The sequence below is a fragment of the Miscanthus floridulus genome, chromosome 16, assembly GCF_019320115.1.
Source record: "Miscanthus floridulus cultivar M001 chromosome 16, ASM1932011v1, whole genome shotgun sequence".
NCBI lineage: Eukaryota > Viridiplantae > Streptophyta > Magnoliopsida > Poales > Poaceae > Miscanthus > Miscanthus floridulus.
In genome coordinates this window covers 19,560,535-19,580,534 of record NC_089595.1, presented here as the reverse complement: position 1 = coordinate 19,580,534, position 20,000 = coordinate 19,560,535, and positions in this window count along the sequence as shown.

Here is a 20,000-nt window from a genome sequence, read left to right as displayed (position 1 = left end):
CGGCCACAGCGCGGGACACGGGACACGGCACGGGTAGGCGTCTATCTAGGGGAAAGTGAAACAACGGGAGGGACCACAGGCCAACCACGGCATGTGCAGGTGCAGCAGTACGTGCAGGCGTGCAGCGAACCAGCGACCCACTGAAGGCCCCCCCGCCCTGGCCGCCTTGGTCAGCAAGAATATATGGTCAACCCTTTTTCTCTTCTCCGAAAGAAAAACAACGAATCTTGCGTTAAAAAAAAAGCGAATTCACCGTCCCCCTCTGTCCTAAGACAATATTGAAAAAAGTGTTAAAAAATAAATTTAATCAAATATATAAAAAAAATTATGAATATGTGTCGCAGAACCGTTTAATCTAATGCCTCCTAGGAGTACTCGTCTTCCATTAGACACTAAGTACCTAAGAGAGGACACCAAATTACGCAGGCAGAACCTGAAAATCCACATTTTTTCATCGGGATCACAAATGAGAGAATAAAGCTTACATCATTCTTAACCATTTCTTACATCACTTTCCATGTAACATCAGAGTATAATATTTATTATTTATAACAGCAGAATATGATCATGTTATCAGAGTTATGAACAATTTAATTGAACAGTGAAATAGAAAGATACGATCAGAATTACAGCGGAATAAATATCTATTCATGAAATAATGAATCATTAATATATAAACGATGATAATAGATTATAAAACTTTCATTTACAAAAATATTTAGTGAGAGTTATAAATAAAAACTATGATCGCAGCGTAAAGGAAATCCTCTCTGAGCTCACCAGGAGGAATCCACACACAAGAGTCAGCTCTAGCATCCACTTGTCACCTGCAACAGGGGAAAATAAAACCCTGAGTACTCAATTGTACTCAGCAAGACTTACCCGACAGTAGGAAAGAAAAGACTCCAAGGATATGCAAGGCTATCTGACTTGTGGGTTTATTGCATCTGCAGGAGTATTACTAAAAGTGCGTCCATATATTCGATTTTTATTAGTAGTGTATTAGTTCATTAACTAACAATTATATGTAAGCACATGTGCTACTTTCAAGCAGGTGGTAAGCAATCAAATTTTCTTTTACCATCTTTCATCTTCCAGTTATTACTACGGTGCTATAGTTTAGGTAAATCGTATCGGAACGTCGGTGATTCACGAATCAATGCTCCCAGTTAGGTACCCAAAAACACACGTCCCGCTTGTACCTCAGGCACAAGCCGGACCAACCCACTACCCTCCTGTCACGGGGTTCATGTCTCCGTCCAAACTATGACTCCAAGCACCCACCCCTGAGTCCCGAACTCAGTGCGGTACAAGGACCTCCTTACCTAAAAACCACCCTGACAGTCGGTCCCGAAAAGAGTCAGAACCCATGATAAGAGAGTAACAAGTCTTCCAAGCGTCCATACCCAAGTATCTGCTCGGGATATAAGTCTGTGACTTGCCAATCGTCCAATGCAACGGCCGGTACTGAACCGACGTGGACAGGGAAAACAATGTAACCAAACCATGCCCCGTTGGCCGCAGGACACAACCTCTTACACCCACTAATACACAAACCATATCTCTGTCCGGTCACCATTTTTCCTTTCCACCATTTATATTTTCCAAGTGATAATAATTCAGTAATATATTTCCTATCTCTCGCAAATGATAGGCAATCACTCGACTTTTATCGGAGTCCTGTAGCATAGCATCTACACGATCCTATCATACTAGTAAGACTCAGTAGAATAAAGATATATATATGCAAGTGGGTTTTATTCAACTCCTTAAAACTTAATGCACAAATATAATTCAAAGAGCAGAAAAGTAGGGGTTATGCACCGGGGCTTGCCTGGGTAAGAATATAATCAGAAGTTAGTTTTTCATCATGGCGACATGATCTCCAAAAGCACCATTTCTCCAGCAACTCCTGATGACTCCGCGATCCATCGATGTCCCTATTATGATATGCAATGAGATGCAATGCAAAGACATAATTAATCGACTGCAATTGTGACTCGTAAAAATACGATTTACTGCCTTTCAAGTTAACGAGCTAGGTTCTAACGACGACCGTACTTCAGGCTACATATCCTCTGTAGTCGAATAAGGCATTATTTCCCAATAAATATTTTAGTTATATAAACCCAAGTTGTTTCTTTATTCTATCCTATCGATTTAATCTTTATTCGAATAAGGCATTATTATCTATCTAGCAAACTCATTATTCAGGAGCTATAAAAATTACAGGGAGTAGCTAATAATATTAGTAATTTACTATAAAATTTTTAGAGTCGACACTATCACCGATTTATCACGAAAATTCCTACAAGTTCACCTTTTAACAATATTAAGCATGTTAAAAATAATTAGAGCAACCTTAAAAACATACCGAACCTATGCGAACAAAATACACTATTTGGTAGATCATGATTTTAAAAACTCAATAAAACTAGTTTTATAATTTTTGGATAACTACATAAATTTATATTGATTTTACAAATTTGCTTCAGCATTAAATTAGAAAATACCTTAAAAATGAAAAAGGCCCGACGGCAACTAAACTGGCCCAGCAGCCTAGCACGGATGGGCACGCGATGGCCCAGAGCACTGCGCGCGCATGTGGCCCAACGCAGGTGGCACCAGTCCGGCCCAACGCACGAAACGGCGTGGACGGCCCATGCGGACGCGCGGCCCAGGCGCGGGGGCGGGGCACAAGTGGTCCAGTAAGCCGGCCCACGTGGACGCGCTGGAGCAGGTCGATCTAGGGGCGAAAAGCCCCGGGCGCACCATCCACTTTGCAAAAAGGACCCTAGCTTTTTAACTAATAATTCTATGACCTAGCTCACTATTCAAATGAGTCATCAGTTCTTCACCTAGCACCCCATATTTGTTTATATTTACAAACCGCGGCCCTCGAGTGACTCCAGAGCAAAGCAGCACAACCGGTCACGGCCGGTCGGCACTGGTTCCGGCTGGGGGCGAACTCGCCGATGACACGGGGCGAGCGACGAGGCGTGCGGGCCCCCAAGCGAAGACAATGTGGTCGTGGAGAGCGACCCAGGGGGCCAGGGCACCCGACAGTGGGCAGGGCACGACTGCTCGTGCCGGCGCGGTTCACCTGCGGTGGCGCACACGCTCCAATGAGACGAGCACGGTACCGATTGATCCGAGGGGTGGGGAAGCAATAGGGTCTCACCTAGGTACTGCTTGAGGCGTTGGTTCGGTTGGATACGCTACGAGGAGAGTTGCTCGCATGCGCTGGTGTGGTGGTGGCGGCGAACCGAAGCAGCGCCATCGTTCCCAGCGGTATGAAGCTCCATCGGAGAGCCTGTTGCAGCAGAAGTGGCAAGGTAACAAGGTGGCTCCGAGACGAGGTGAAAACAAGGAGGAGATGGACGAGGAGAACATGCCCACGGTGGAGCCAAGCTTCGGCGCCGATGGCAACCGTGACGATGGCGAGGCCACGCACGGCTGCACCAGTGGACGAATATCGTCAAGGCTTCATCTGAAGGCTAGCTAAGGACCTAGCGCAGTTGTGTGTGCGAGCAATTGGAGGGGGATGAGTTGAGCGTGGCCAATTTGAAGAAGGAAGGGAGAGCACGAGGGTGGCAATGGTGGATGGGTGCTCTGCTCGACTACGGCGCTGGTAGGGGAAAGCAGTGACGGTGACGGCTGCTTACCGACGGCGAGCGAGACCAAGAGGTGACGGAGGTACAGTGGCTTGGCTGCGACCTCGCTATGCCAGAGGTGGCACATGGAGGCCCGTGCGGACGACGGCGGGGAAGGCGGTAGCCTACAGTGTGAGGGCGTGGTGGCTGGCAAGGCGACTCGGGCGCGCTGTGGAGCTACGAAGGAGCATGGTGGGCAGCGTTGTGTGCTTGCGCGCGCTTGCGATGCGCCTTGGCGGCGGCGGGGGCGCCAGCGCGTGGGCATGGGAGGAACGGGGCTGAGAGCTGTGGTCCAGCGCGGGGCCGAGGGTGCGCGCGGTGGCCGGGTGCCGTGGGTGCTCGCGCATGGCGGGTGCTGGCACGACAGTGAAAGCAGAAGCAAGACAGATGCAGAGACCAGGAGAGTGGGTGAGCACGGCGAGAGCATCAGCTCGGTGTCCTCAAAAAGCATAGGGCAGGGCCGGCAGCAGCACGGACGACACATGGTCGGGCGTAGGACAACAGTAGTATGGACGAGACAACTCAACTTGGCAGGACACGAAGCCAGACCACGACGCTGCGACCAGGACAATAGCGCGACGGGACAACGAAAGCAGACCGCGGTTGAGCGACAGTGGTGGCACACATTCTGGAAGCCTGATGAGTGGTAAGCGCTGCATGCACGCATGTGCGTGGTGAGGCCTCGGCGCATGCATCGCACTGAAAGCTTCACGTGAGCCACTACGCTTTTGTACGGCAGACGACACGTCAATTGCCAGCAGTCACTGCTCGACATGTTGCTGATGCTAATATAATAATAGTGAAGGCAGGGGCAACACGGGCCAACGCAAAAAAATCAAAGACTGATTCAGAGCAGGGGGGAAAGCACCACTGTCGCACCGGCGAGGCAGGTGGGACGAGTGGCCAGTGACACTCTCGTTTTATTTCTATTTCGTTCATATTAATTTTTAAACTAACAAACATCACAGCAATACTCGAAACAAACATACTAACACACTCACGATGTTCTTTTATATATATATATATATATTCACCGCTAAAGCACTAAAGTTTGTTACTCGATATTTTAAATGCAACAAAAAATCATGCTCCGAATTTTACTTAAGTACTATATACTAGTCGTATCGTATTTTTATTTATAAAAATTATTTTTCATGCTTAATCAAATAAACAAGTCATTCAGCCCCTTTTATTTGCTATTAGACAGTTTTTAAACATAAGTTCAAATTTTAAAATCCGAGAAAATCGTTTCGGAAATTTTCTTAGACCTAAATCGCGGTGCTAAACATGATCATAACACCAGGGGGTTACAATATGTAATAAGTATCATTAGATTGTTATTATGCTCTGTCAAAGTTGAAAGAATTTGACTCCTCGCTAAACGAGATACGGATTCATTTTATGACGGAGGGAGTACAAAATAATATTCATGTATGGAACGCCTTTGTTTGGTCATCCATGCTAATCAAAGTTGAACTTTAAAGACCGTAAATGTTAGGGAAAAAAAGTGAAACACTCTTTCACAATACAAATCATGTCCAACAGAGCCAAAGGTAAGTCGGTTAGTGAGCATAATACTAGGCTAAAAATAATGTATTGGGCGTAAATAAAGGAACTAAAGCTCTAGTTTGGATGCAAAGTATTTCCGTACTGTTGAGAAATACTATGGGGTTTTTTAAATATTTTGGTTTTTAATAGTTGCAGGTTTTTCTTATACAACAAAACTTGTAGTTTCTAAAATCATGGTTTTGTCAAAAGTGTAGTTTTTTGGAGTTTTATTACAAAATTCCACGCATTCCTAATATGTTTTTCTCCCTTGTGAGTAGCACAGGGTGACTAGGGCCTAGTGTTTGATTTGATTGTTGAAAGGGGCCATATCGCTCAAATTCGAGACTAGCTTGCTAAAAATTCCTAGCTAAATTAGGTGTAGTGTAGTAGTCCATGACAAAATATACAAATTTAGATGAGCTTCAGTATTTATTGTAACATTTTATCTATGTTGTAAAATTTTATTTATATACTAACTAATGGGCCTGGTAAAATTTTTGATCAGTTTGGAACCTAAAACGTCCTATTTTATGTGTATGCTCTAAAACACACCAGAAGGGTCTTACACTAGATTTTTGTCAAAATCCAGTTCAGATATGGACCATACACTTTAATACTATATACAAATTCATGCGTGCACTAAAAAATGTATTTACACGTGTACATCGTGTAACCTTTATATATGGTCAAGCACAACTAATAACTCCATCATCCCTCTTTCCTATTTTATGTGTATTGCCTGTTCTCAAGATTGATCAAGCCTCGTTTCCCCACCAGGAAACAAATCTCACGTGCTACACGTCCCTACAATGTAGATTCTGCAGATTGCTTGCCTTTTTCTTCCACATCCTCGAAAGCCAACACAATCTAAGCTATTCAAGTCACATGGTTGAGACTCAAAAACCATGCACGGTTGCAGAGAAAACAATGGTCCAAAAGCAGTGGAGCGGGAGAGAGGAATTCGGCCGCAACCATTGGCATTTTGCACGACCATGGAAAAATGCAGGTTTACTCCAAAGAGAGGCCCCGTTCGCTGGTACTGTAACTTGGTTGAAACTAGGCTGAAAACATTGTTCCGGCTGAATTATTGTGAGAGAAAAACACTGTTCGACTAAAAAAAGAAGCCGAACAAGCCGAATATAGAGTAAGCTGAACAGGGCCAGAATTGACAGTGATGAGCCAAATGTACATCAGGGACGTGTTAACTGTTTGGACTATATCCTTGTTTAGGCTTCCACAATTCAAGTTTTGAGGTGTTTGATAGTCTGGTTAGGGCACCGACAACCTCTTAGCCAGGGTTAACATAAACTTGGGGGCGGTCATTCCCCCGAAGCTAGAGTTGTATAAATTGTTGCTCGTGGTGGCCTCGGTGAAAGATTGTCGCCGCCAACGGTGCACCACCACTCGCCTCTCGGGCGAGGTTGTTGCTACATCACCTCGCACTCCTCTTATCGCTGCGATCGATGACATCTGATAACAAGGTGGGCTCACATGTGGACGCGTGTGTGGAGCTATAGCTATATTCTACTAGTGCACTGACAACCTCTTAGCCAGGGTCAACATAAACTTGGGGGCGGTCAGGGTCAACATAAACTTGGGGGCGGTCATTCCCCGGAAGCTAGAGATGTATAACTTGTTGCTCGTGGTGGCCTCGGTGAAAGATTGTCGCCGCCAACGGTGCACCAGCACTTGCCTCTCGGGTGAGGTTGTTGCTACATCACCTCGCACTCCTCTTATCGCTGCGATCGACGACATCTGATAACAAGGTGGGCTCACATGTGGACGCGTGTGTGGAGGCACGACTGGCGGCGAAGTGGGCTAACGTCCATGCGGACGTGCGAGTGGAGCTATCGCTATTGGCGAGGCGTGCCCGCGTGGGGACGTGACAAGGTTGGGTTGCATCGTTGCAACGATGTGAGAAATCGGTGCTTGCCTCCAATGCATACAACCTTGTTTTTTAGGGTGCGTTTGGTAGAGCTTTACATTCTCGTAGAAACGTTTTGGATCCAGATTTTTTTAAGAAAATGTTTCTGATGATGAATCCGTATCACTTTATGAAATCGTTTGGCTAGCAAACTGGATTCTAATTAAAAAATCATTTAAATAAAAATATGTTCAAAATGGAGAACAACATAAATAAAAACTGGCAGGTTCATAAACCCGGGGTCCCTCATAGACCGGCTTCCCAACGAAAGCTCGGCCCAACAGACAAACGTTGCGAGCAACGCGTAACGCATGGGCCGACCCAAATACCTAAACAACAGGCTAGAAGGACGATCTAATCATCGACCAGAAGGCCAGGCCATGGAGGAACAGCGCCCGCTCCCGACTCTGGCCCACCTCTCCAACCGGAGTGCTCGCTTCGGTCTCCAACCCGCCTCCGGACGGCCTCTCCGACCGGAAGGCCTGGCCAAACACCAATTTCCGACTCCGATCCGCTTCTCCGACCAGGAATGCGTCGAACCCCTGCTTACAGCTCCTCTCCGACTGGCGTAATCAGAGCCGACTGGGACCGACCGACCGGGGACGCCCGCTCGGTAAGGACCAGGAAACGGACGGAGAAAGTAAGACAGTGTACACAAGTCAAACCGCAATACCAGGGATCGTACCCTGTGCACCTGCCAGACAGTACTCTAAGACCTGCTTGGCATGGCAGAACAGAAGCAGTGTTGTAGGCGCCGACATTTACCATACCAGGTAAACATGGTAAAACCCCTTGCATGCCTCCGGGTATCAACAGTATGACAGGCACCGACGTCTGCCATACTCGAAGAAGACAACACAACCTTCCACGTGCATCTGACATTGAACAGTATTATGGGCGCCTACCATCATCTTGTACCCATCAGCGTGGGCAACAAGACTTAGTAGCATACACACTCTCCCCCTCTCACCTGTAAGGCCATCTCCTTCATCTATAAAAGGGGACGCGCTCTCTCCAACACAACTGAGTAGATTCATTCGGATCGATCAAGTTCACATAGCACATAGCAGAGCTCCTGTCACTCTCGGCCTCTCTGACCAGAGTCCGACCGGACCTCTTATACACCAAATCTTTCTCCTTCTCGTTTGTAACCCCACTGCAAACTTCGAGCACCTAGGCACATGAATAAAGTCACCGACCGACTCAAACTGGATGTAGGGTACGTTGCCTGAACCAGTATAAACCCTATGTTCATTGAGTGCTAGGCACCTCCGATCACAACGTACGGCAAAACTACAAATATTTACGTGTTGGTCACTTTCTGCACCGACAGTTGACACCGTCCGTGGGGAAGACGTTGTACGTTCAACACTTTTTGGTCATCGGATGGCCCACTTTTCTGCCATTGTCGCCATGGCGGGCTCAAGCGATACAACTCGCTTCGGCTCACCGGAGTTACCCGTACTCCCACCTGTTGGGATGTGGGTTCCACCCATATTCGAGCCGTCCCAGTCCTTCCTCTTCGGAAGTCTGGACTTCGTCGCTGACTAGCTCAATGTACTACACCTCCGCGAGGAGACACTTGTTTCGGTGCCCGTTGGGGGGCGCCCCCCATCAGCTCTAGAACACGTGATGACTTCAATGACGAGGCACCTACGCTTCATTCTGAGCAAACTCTCTACTCAAACTCTATTGTGAGTAATGTACATACTGTTATTTCCTCTCTATTTACTATCTCCCACCGATTATCTGGAGGGACCGTATTGTCCGCACAACGAACACCATACGACTGGTTCCCCTGTGGCCTCGCGTCCCCCGCGAATGCAGGCACTTGGGGGCTCCGAAGGATGCTAGCACCGCCCCCTCTCACATCTAAATTCATGGGAATGACGAGCTATGCTCCTACCACTTTCCACGAACTCCAGGATGACGAGGTTGAGAGCGACGGCTCCAGCATCGGCGATGTGGCACCTAGCCACCGTCCGTCCTAGGAGTGCGCTATGGCGGACGCTCCGGGATAGCCATCGGAAGTTGTGGAGTCTGCGTAGACTCACACCCCTCCAGACCCATGTGCGGGGGCCCTCGCGCTTGCTCAAGGGCATGCCAAGGAGCTACAACAACGGTGGCAGAACCAGCCGCCGCTTGCGCTGGCGCGCTCAGTACAACACGTTGTGCCCCATGCGCATGACCCGACCGACGGCGCTTAGGGTCACACCCACCAGGTCCAACGTGACATCATAAATGAGGGGAGCGACCCCCCATTGTTCGCTCTAGCTAGCCAGAACATTGCCACTACGACAATGCTTCTACGCGGCGTTCCCAAGCCCGTCTTCCCCTAGGAGCGGGCGGTTTACCGAAATGTCCAGGTGCTGGTAGAAGCCATCGTCGTTCAATAGGCGGAAAGCTCCACATCGCGACTTTGACACACGCCCTCTCAGTGGGGACGCACCAGACAGATCGCTCCATCCGCTCACTGCTACAGCCGCTAAGCGCGGCTCGGGAGGCAACAACTGGGCCACGGTCCAACCTGGCGCCTGCTCCACACCGACCACCGGTACGTGAGCAGCCCAGTTCGCACCAAAATGCTCATAGCGTCATCAGCAATCGGCATTACACTCAACCTAATGATGACGTCCACCAGGCAACAGTGAGGGCAGGCGACATGGGTCCTGGCCGAACCATTGAGGGGAGCGGTGAAACGCGGCCAAGGCATAGTCATCGACCAGATGACTGGAGTCCTTGCCCTAAGGGCCCAGGACCACGGGCTTTTGGCTGGCATATCTGGAGAGTGCTGTTCCCGTAGCGCTTTCGACCACCCACCAACATCGCCAAGTACACCGGGGAGACGAACCTCGATATTTGGCTCAAAGATTTTTGGCTCGCCTGCCGAGCCAGAGGGGTGGATGATGACCTTTTCATCATTCAATATCTCCCCATCTGTGTAGGGGGACATGTTCAGGCCTGGCTTGAATTCCTCCCGCATGACAGCATCCGTGACTGGGCGGACCTCAAGAGGGTCTTCGTTAGAAATTTCCAGGGGACGTATGTCTACCTTGGTAACTCCTAAGACCTCAAGAGCTGCCAGCAGGAGCCCAGCGAGTCCCTACAGGATTACATCCATAGGTTATCCCAACAATGCAACTCCCTCCCTAATGGTGTCGACACGGACGTCATCAGCGCATTCCTCTTTGGGATGACCTACGAGTCCTTGATCCACAAGCTTGGTTGCCTGAAGCCCCGTACCACCCACGACCTGCTCGGTGTCGCCACTAACCACGCCTCCAGCGAGGAGGCGATTAGAGCAGTCTTCAATGGAAGCCAGGACAAAGGCAAGGCCAAGCACGCGGACCAAGATGAGGGCCCCTCCACACAAAGGGGCAAGAAGAACAAAAGGATCGGCGTCGACCGAACAACACCGCGTTAGTCGTCGTAACTGATCGCACGGGCAAGCAGCCCCAATAGGGCCTGCCTGACCACTTCAACAAGCTCATGGATAGCCCGTGCACCAACCACACCTACCCTATCAAACACCTCTATAAGGACTACGAGCTCCTCAAATGTTTCCTCCGATAGGCCGGTGGGCCGAATGAAGAAGACGGCAAAGAGGTGGCAACCAAGAAAGGAGGTGCGGTGGGCAAGGACGGAGATGGCTTCCCCGACCCTGGGGAATGCATCATGATCTTCGGTGGATTCGACGCCATCTGGTCCAAACGCTAGCACAAGGTGCGCTATAGGGAGGCATTCGCCGTCGATATGGCCATCCCTTCCTTCCTCAGCTGGTCGAAATCTCTGATCACCTTCGATCAGAGGGACCATCCCTCCCACATCGTGAGACCGAGATGCTACCCACTCGTCATCGACCCTATCGTCCGCAAGAAGCGCCTCACCAAGGTGCTGATGGACAGAGGCAGCGGCCTCAACATCCTCTACGTTGACACCCTCGACACATGTGCATCCCCTGGTCAGAACTCTGCCTAGCGGGCTCTCCCTTCCATGGGGTTATCCTAGGAGCATAGGCATACCCACTCGGGTAGATTGACCTGCCTGTCATGTTTGGCAACCAAGCCAACTTCCGCTCGGAGGTCCTGACCTTCAAAGTGGTGGACTTCGTAGGTTCCTACCACGCCATCTTGGGGCGGCCATGCTACGCAAAATTCATGGCAATCCCCAACTACACCTACCTCAAGCTAAAGATGTCGGGACCTAACGGCGTCATCATTGTGAGCAGTGCCTTCTCGCATGCCTTCACATGCGCGAGCATTTTGAGCTCACCACTGCGGTCATCAACTCGTCCGAGCTCCCGCGGCTCAGAGAGTCATCGACCCCAGCAGTCCTAGACTACAACAAACCAACCTCCTCGATGGCCTTCCACCCACTCGAGGAAACCAAGGCGGTAGGGATCAACCCCACTGACCCAACCAAGATGGTGCAGATCGGGACCTAGCTCTCGGCCAAATAGGAATGCGAGCTCGTCGACTTCCTGCACGCCAATCATGATGTCTTCGTATGGAAGCCATCTGACATGCCAAGCATACCATGAGACGTCACTGAGCATGCACTATGCCTCATTTTGGGCTCAAAGCCCGCTAAGCAATGCCTACACAACTTCGATGACAAGAGGCACAGGGCCATAGGTGAAGAAATTGCTAAACTCCTGGCAGCCAGATTCATCAAAGAGGTATTCCACTTCGACCGGCTTGCCAATCCCATTCTGGTTAAAAAGAAGACCGAGAAATGGAGAATGTGCGTTGATTATACTGGCCTCAACAAAGCGTGTCCAAAGAATCATTTTCCTTTGTCGCTCATAGACCAGATAGTCGACTCAACCTCGGGTTGCGAGATCCTCTCCTTTCTAGATACCTACTCAGGCTATCACCAGATCACGATGAAAGAGTCTAATCAGCTCGCAACCTCGTTCATCACCCTGTATGGTTCGTACTGCTATGTAACCATGACTTTCAGCCTGAAGAACGCTGGTGCGACCTACCAAAGGTGCATGCAGCAATGCTTCGCCAACCAAATCGACCCGCTCAATCAGCCTGATCAAGCCGAGTGGCCAAAACCAACAATCGTCGTCTATGTTGATCACATAGTAGTCAAAGTGGCTTAAGCTTGCGACCTGATCGCAAACTTGGCCGCAACGTTCACGAAACTCTTAAGGTTCAACATCAGATTGAATCCCAAGAAATATGTTTTCGGGGTTCCAAAGGGGAAGCTGCTAGGATACATTGTGTCTGAGGGTGGCATCGAGGCCAACCCCAAAAAGATCACGGCTATTTCCAACATGGGCCCCATACGCAACGTCAAGGGCGTGCAAAGGCTCATCAGCTATCTGGCTGCCCTGAGCTGGTTCATCTCTCGGCTCGGCGAACAGGGGATGCCACTCTACAAGCTCCTAAAAAAGACAGACGTCTTCGTCTGGACTGAGGAAGCTTAGTAGGCTCTGGAGAGCCTCAAAGCGTCCCTGACGTCGGCCCTAATCCTCTTTGCTCCTGAATGGGGGAAACCCCTCCTCCTCTACGTTGCGGCCAGCAACCATGTGGTAAACGCCACCCTGGTCATCAAAAGGGAGAAGCCGGGACACCACCTTAAGGTCCAGTGGCCCATATACTCATCGGGGAGGTACTCACTGACCCCAAGGTCTGGTACCCCCAGGTGCAGAAACTCCAATATGCCGTGCTGATGGCAACCCGGAAGCTCCTGCACTACTTCACCGACCACAAAGTCACGGTCATCACTTCATACCCGCTCGGAGACATCATCCGCAACTGTGATGCCATGGGACGAATCTCCAAGTGGGCACTCGAACTCATGGGCCACAACATCAAGTATATTCCCTGTACCGCCATTAAGTCTCAAGCTCTCACGGATTTTGTTGCCGAATGGACGGAGATCTAGCTACCGACCCTAGACGTCACCCATGAGTACTGGTCAATGTACTTCGACGGGTCCGTCATGGCACCCGGCTAGAGGGCTAGAGTGGTTCTGATCTCCCTAGATGGGAGTAGGCTCTGCTATGCCATCCATCTCCACTTTTCAGCCTCAAACAACGTCGCAGAGTATGAGGCCCTCATCAACAGACTTCACATCACCATTGAACTTGGTGCTACGTGACTCTATGTTCGCGGTGACTCAGAGCTGGTCATCGATTAGGTCGTGAAGGAGTCCTCCTGCAAAAGCCCCCTCATGGCAGCATACTACCAAGAGGTGTGCAAACTCGGGGACAAATTCTATAGAATCAAGCTGCATCATGTCCCCCAAAAGGACAACGATGCCGCCGATTTCCTCGCAAAATTGGCCGCCAGGCGAGATCCATCTCCGATCGGGATCTCCATCAACGACCTCCATGAGCCATCCGCTCACGTCCTGGATGGTCCGATCCAGACACACCTCGACACCAAGTCGACGCCCGGGGGCTCCGACCCCGATGCCAAGCCGGCGCTCGGGGGCTCTGACCCCAGTGCCTCTATGACGATGTCACCCACTAACGTCGTCGTATTGGCACTCGATCAAACCGACTAGTGAGCACTACTACTTGCCTACCTCCTCAAGGAGGTTCACCTACCCGAAAGGACTAAAGCCCAACAGATCCTCGACGCGCCAAGACCTTCATCGCACTCGGTGATGAACTCTACAAACAGAGTCTATCGGGGGTACTCATGAAATGCATCCCCACAAACTAGGGGAAGCAGCTCCTCCTCGAGGTCCATGCTAGGATTTGCGGACATCACGTGGCCCCAAGGTCTTTTTTGTGATGGAATCACTCCGTTCGGGGAAGCTTGTCCCATTTGTTCTGTAGTTTTCGAAAAAGCCTTTCACCAAGGTTTTTACTGGCCCACCTCACTATGAGATGCAGAGGAGGTCGTCTGTAGGTGTGAAGGATGCTAATTCTACGCTCGACAAACTCATTTGCCGACACAAGAGCTTCAAACCATCCCCATCACCTGGTCACTCGCGGTCTGGGGCATCGACATAGTAGGACCCCTCAAAAAGGGCCCGGGTGGTTTCACTCACCAACTCATAGCAGTCGACAAGTTCACCAAGTGGATAGAGGCCAAGCCCATCACCAACATTCGCTCGGAAGAGGTGGTCAAATTCTTCCTCGACATCATCTACCGATTCGGTGTTCCTAACTACATCATCACTAACCACATGACTAACTTCACCGAAAATAAGTTCCTAGACTTCAGTGATGGATACGGCATTATGATCGACTGGGCCTCGGTCGAACACCCATGTACTAATGGTCAGGTCAAGCATGCCAATGGCATGGTCCTCTAAGGACTTAAGCCACGCATCTTTGACCGACTCAACAAATATGGCGAGCAATGGGTTGAAGAGGTCCTAGCGGTCCTCTAGAGCCTAAGAATGACCCCGAACCGATCCATAGGGTTCACACCCTTCTTCTTGGCCTACGGAGCTGAAGTAGTACTGCCCTCCGACCTCGACCATGGTGCCCCAAGAGTGAAGGCTTTTGACCGCGACTGAGCCACAGAGGCTTAGCAAGACGTAGTCGACCTGCTCGAAGAGGCCCACGAGACGACCGTCATCCGCTTCGCTCGCTACCAATAAACTCTCCATAGGTACCATGAAAGGAAGATCAGGGGGAGGACTCTCAAAGTCGGTGATCTCATGCTCCAGAGGACCCAATCAACGAAGGAAAAACACAAACTCTCTCCACCATGGGAAGGACCCTATACGGTAACCGAAGTGATCCGACCGAGCGCCTACCGACTGGAGGACAATAACGGCAACGTTCTTGCCAACACTTGGAACATTGAATAGCTATGTCACTTTTTCTCCTAAAATTCAGTCATACCATTGTTTACTTAACATCTGCTCCTATAAAAGCGCCCTGACCCAAACACTTTTGGCCCGGGTCGCTCGGGGGCTCCACGGGGGTGCACTACCACCTCTCTTTTTCGTTCACTATCATATGGTAAAACTCCTTCCTACCTAAACAAAAGGGTAGTTTGTTCCTTTAAATTACCTTACGTAGCTTTGCTTTAAATGTTACAACCGATCGCACTCCGCCTCTACCTACGGTTACGAGCAGCTGAGCCTTTGAAAGTGCATCTAGCCCTTTAGTGGGTTTTGGATGATTGAATGACAACGTGATTAAATGACTAACCCATTTGCTAAGTGTGGACAGGTAATAGGTTATCTCACAGGCACTTAATGAAAGCCAAAATGATGTGTTGTTGTGTAAACAATCTAGTTCAAGCACAAGACAACAATGCAAATGAAATTCATGCAAAGGCTTATTTATTTGTGGGTTTTCCTTGTACTATATGAAAGCAAGCTTGTAAGAATTAATTAATGAGACATAAGGGATTGTATATGGAATGGTCTCATATTTGTAGCTTGCTAAATTGAAATGAAAAAGATAACAATACATGAATGGATGATTCAACACAAGATGTGACTTGATGGCTTGAGATGGTGAAGATAGCAAGGAAAGGCTTCGAGGTACTAAGCAAGGGTGAAGGGCAAGTGACGGCTTGGCAGCCGAAGAACCTAGCTAGGGTGAAGAAGAAAGTACTTGCATTTAGTTGAGGTACTAATCAAGCTAAGATGGTCATATTGATGTGAAGGATCAAATCTATAATGAAGTATTTGATGGAAGTGACTTGATACATTTGGGATTATTCAAATTTGATGAATGGAATCAAGTCACGTGCTCAAGATGGCTATGCTCAAGTGAAAATATCAATATCAATATGTTGGCACCCTCACTTGGTGAAGATTGGAATACACGGCCTCGGATTGAAAGAGATCAACTCAAAAGATTTAATTTCGTTATACTTTTAAATTTGAGTTAATAGGAATGCCGTACTATTAAGAGGGATGCATCATGTTGATAGATAATGTTTCATAAGTGCTTAAGCCAACTCATGTGAGTTTTTGAGTGTTTGAGAGACAAATGAGCTAACTAATTTCTTGCTGGTCTGGCAATACCAGACGTGTCCGCTATTGCTACCGAACGTGTCCGGTATTTGCCCAGTAGTAGTAAAATTGTTGTTCTCGGGTTGATTCGTCGAGAGTTCCGATGTAAGTCGAGAGTTCCAACGGTCGAGAGTCCTGGCAAGGGTCGGGAGTTCTGACATCTCGCACTTTAACTGACTTGGAGGGTTCACTGTCCTGGTCATACCGGATGTGTCTGGTATTCATACCGGACGTGTCCAGTATACATGACCAGAGGCCAATGGCTAGTTTTCAAAGGCCTTGAGGGTCGGGAGTTCTGACGTGAGTCAGGAGTTCCGACGGTCGGGAGTTCCGGCATGCGTCGGAAGTTCCGACACCTCACTAACTTTAACTCAGTTACACGTTTTTCAAATTTGCTGAGGGTCAGGAGTTCCGACGTGAGTCGGGAGTTCCGATGGTCGGGAGTCCCGACATTCATTGGGAGTTCCGACGCCTCACAACTTCACTGTAACTTAGTTACCATTGGCGCAGTTTAAGTCATACCGGACGTGTCCGGTATGGCAACGGCTATAAAACGGCTAGTTTTTCAAGGGGGCTATAAACACCCCCATGCCTCCACCTTTGGAGGCTGCTGATTCTGCTGACATACACACATGTTTTTGAGCCTTGCCAACTCTCCTAAACCCTCTCTTAGTGAGTGTGTGATACAAATTACAAAATTCATTTGTGGGTTAAGAGAGAATTTGAAAAAGAGAGCAAGCCACCACTTGAGCACTTGTGCATATTGTCAATCTCGTGATTCGTATTTGTTACTCTTGGACTCTTTGGTCCTAGACAGTTTGTAACGGTCGATTCCGCCGCCTCGGAATCATTTAGTGGAAGGAGGAAAAGGAGTTGGAAAAGACTCCGGCTAGAGTGACCTTCGTGGTACCCTCTAGGGCTGACCTTCGCTGGGTCGCTCGTAGCCCCCTCAACGGAGAGTAGGACTCGAACGAGTTCGAACTTCGGTAAAACAAATATCGTGTCTCAATTCGCATTTTATTTGATATTTGTGTTGCTCTAGCTCTTGTGCAGGTTCTCTGTGTTTATTGATATCTCTAGTAGGTACCTGCAGTTTGGTTTGAAGATAGAAATCAAAAGGAGCAAGTTCAGGGCTGTTCTGCAGAAACCGTGCATACCGGACATGTCCGGTATACCTACCGGATACGCCCGGTATTAGACCTCTGTGCTGAAAATATTTATTTTCAGTTCTAACTTTGTGTTGCAGGGTTATAGCTTCTAGATACATTATTTATACCTTGCATACTCTGTGGTTAACTTGTGAGGGGTGGTACTACTCATTATTTGGAGTTTTCATTTTGGAAACTTCCTTTTCTAATTATTTCCGCATTTAAAGGTGTTAATTTTCAAAAACGCCTATTCACCCCCCCTCTAGGCGGCATCCTAGGTCCTTTCAATTGGTATCAGAGATAGGTTCTCACCTAAAGCTTCACCGCCGTAAGAAAAGGATGTCGACGTCTATCGAGTTGGAGCCAGTGCTTCTCCAAAATGATGGTTCAAACTTTCTAACTTGGTCAATACATGTACTCAATGCTTTTAGAGATATTAGTCCTCTTGTTGAGCATATTGTGGATGTAAGCATACCTCTTCCTATAGTTGATTGGAGCCACTACAAAAATTTATTAAAAGAGGAAGAGATATGCGTGCAACTCAATGCTCAAGCTATTAATATTATTTTGAGTACATTGAGTGTAGAGGTTTAAGATGAGGCAATCTTCAATGGACAACCACCTCCGGAGAGTGCTCATCTCATTTGGACTAGACTTTTTGATTTATATGAAAAATCCAAATGTGATGATGCATTTGAGATCGAGTCAATGGAAAGTATGTCCATTGTGTCTTCATGCAGTGAAGAAACCTCACAAGACCTCAAGTGCGCCGAGCCGGAGCAAGAAGTGCAAGCAGCACATGACCTGCTGTCTGCCTACATGTATCGGACGTGTCCGGTATGCCTACCAGACATGTCTGGTATGGCTGAGGCAGCAGACCAGCAAGCAACTGTTTGCAACGATGCTCAAGCCCGGTGGTGACCCAAGTGATGAGTCAACCTTAGTATCTCATGATACTCATCACTTGTGTCTCATGGCCAAGAAAAGCAAGAAAAAGAGTAACAAGAAAGATAAAGAAAAGGAGAAAGCACAAGCAGATGATCAAGATGAGAGTGATGTTGAAGTTGAAGACAACTACAACCTTGATCATCTCAACCGCAAAGACAAGTTCATCATCATGAAGATAGTTGAAAAGAATGATGAGCTTGAAGAAGAGATTGAGAAGCAAGAGCAATCACTTCAAAAGCAAGAATTGTTTCTTATCTCCAAGATGGAAGAACTAAAGGCTCTAAGTGAAAGGTATGAAAAATTGTCAATTGAGCATGCTTTAATTACTAAATCCTCTTCTAGTGACTAGAGAAGGAAAACTTGGAGCTCAAGGCAAGGCTAGATGAACTATCAAGCAAGTATAATGTGCTACAAGCAAACTATGTTCATCTAAAGTGCTCTCATGATGAAGTAGTAGAATCAAGCATCATGCTTGAGGTAGCTCATGAGGTTGTGATCACATCGGTAAAATTCTCTCAACCTCTCACACATTCACTCACTAGTACACCATCTCGATTAAATATTTCTTGTACTAATGAGTGTGCTCCTCAAGCAAGCCAATCTTTGATTGAGCCAAATCTCATAGAAAACATAGAGCTCAAAGAAGAGGTGAAAAGATTAAAGAAAGATGTGATTCGGTTGAAGGGTAAGGAGAAAGCACAACCTTCTCAAGATAACCGTGGTAACATGGTGAAGAAGCTTGAGAAGGGTTCAAACCTTGCTTCCTCCAAAGCCCAACAAAAGAATCACATCTCAAGCAAGGCCAACCCAATCAAGAGCAAGAAACATGGAAAAAGGATGTGCTATGGTTGTGGATTGTATGGACATGAGTGGGCTATGTGTCCACACAAGAGTTGGACCGACAAAGTTGAAGCCGCAAATCAAAAGGCTTCTACCAAGAAATGCCCAATGTACAAAGAGACAAGAAAGGAAGCCCAAGTTGCAACAAGAAGGTGCTATGGATGCAATGAGATGGGCCACAAGGTTGATAGATGTCCATGCAAGCAAAACAAGCATAGAGCAAACAAAGGCCGCATATGCTATGCTTGTAAAAGAAAAGTGCATCTAAGCTATGAATGCCCAAATGGTAACTCACCTAAGCTGAACACATTTGTTTATCATGATATGCTTAGGAAGACCACAAATGGAGTTAGCATTAGTAAGGTGATGTGTTCACCACAAACTAGTGCTAAAGCCATTTGGGTGCCTAAGCACTTGTTGACTAACTCAAAAGGACCCAACAAGAGTTGGGTAACAAAGTGTGCTTAGGTTAATGATGTAGGTACTATGTGATGAGATGAAGCCTTCGGGATGGTTGAGCAAGCAATTTGACAATATTCACTCAATCTATCAACCAATTCTTATCATAACCCCTTATATAGTTGACCCGAAGATAATTCAATGAACATATCATATATTTCATCCTCGCCATTGGTAACAAGTACCTAAACCTTTTAGGATAGTCACTTTGTTCATTTCATGTTCTTTAGTTCACAAATAGGTACATTTGTGAAATAATGAAAGTGACTAATTAGATTCAATTAAAAAGAATTTTACTTTGCCATATGATCCTTTTGATCGCTCTCTAGTAAAGTAATTTATTTATTGAGATGCTAGTATACAATAAATCATAAAGCTAAACAAAGAATCACAAGCAGCAAATTAATTGTGTCTGTCCTGCACCTACCGGACGTGTCCGGTATTGCAGCAACCAGAACAAAATTTTAATTACAACTGAGTCTTTGATTCGTATAGTTTTAAATATCCTCAATTTACTCAGAAGCTTGTGGTTTA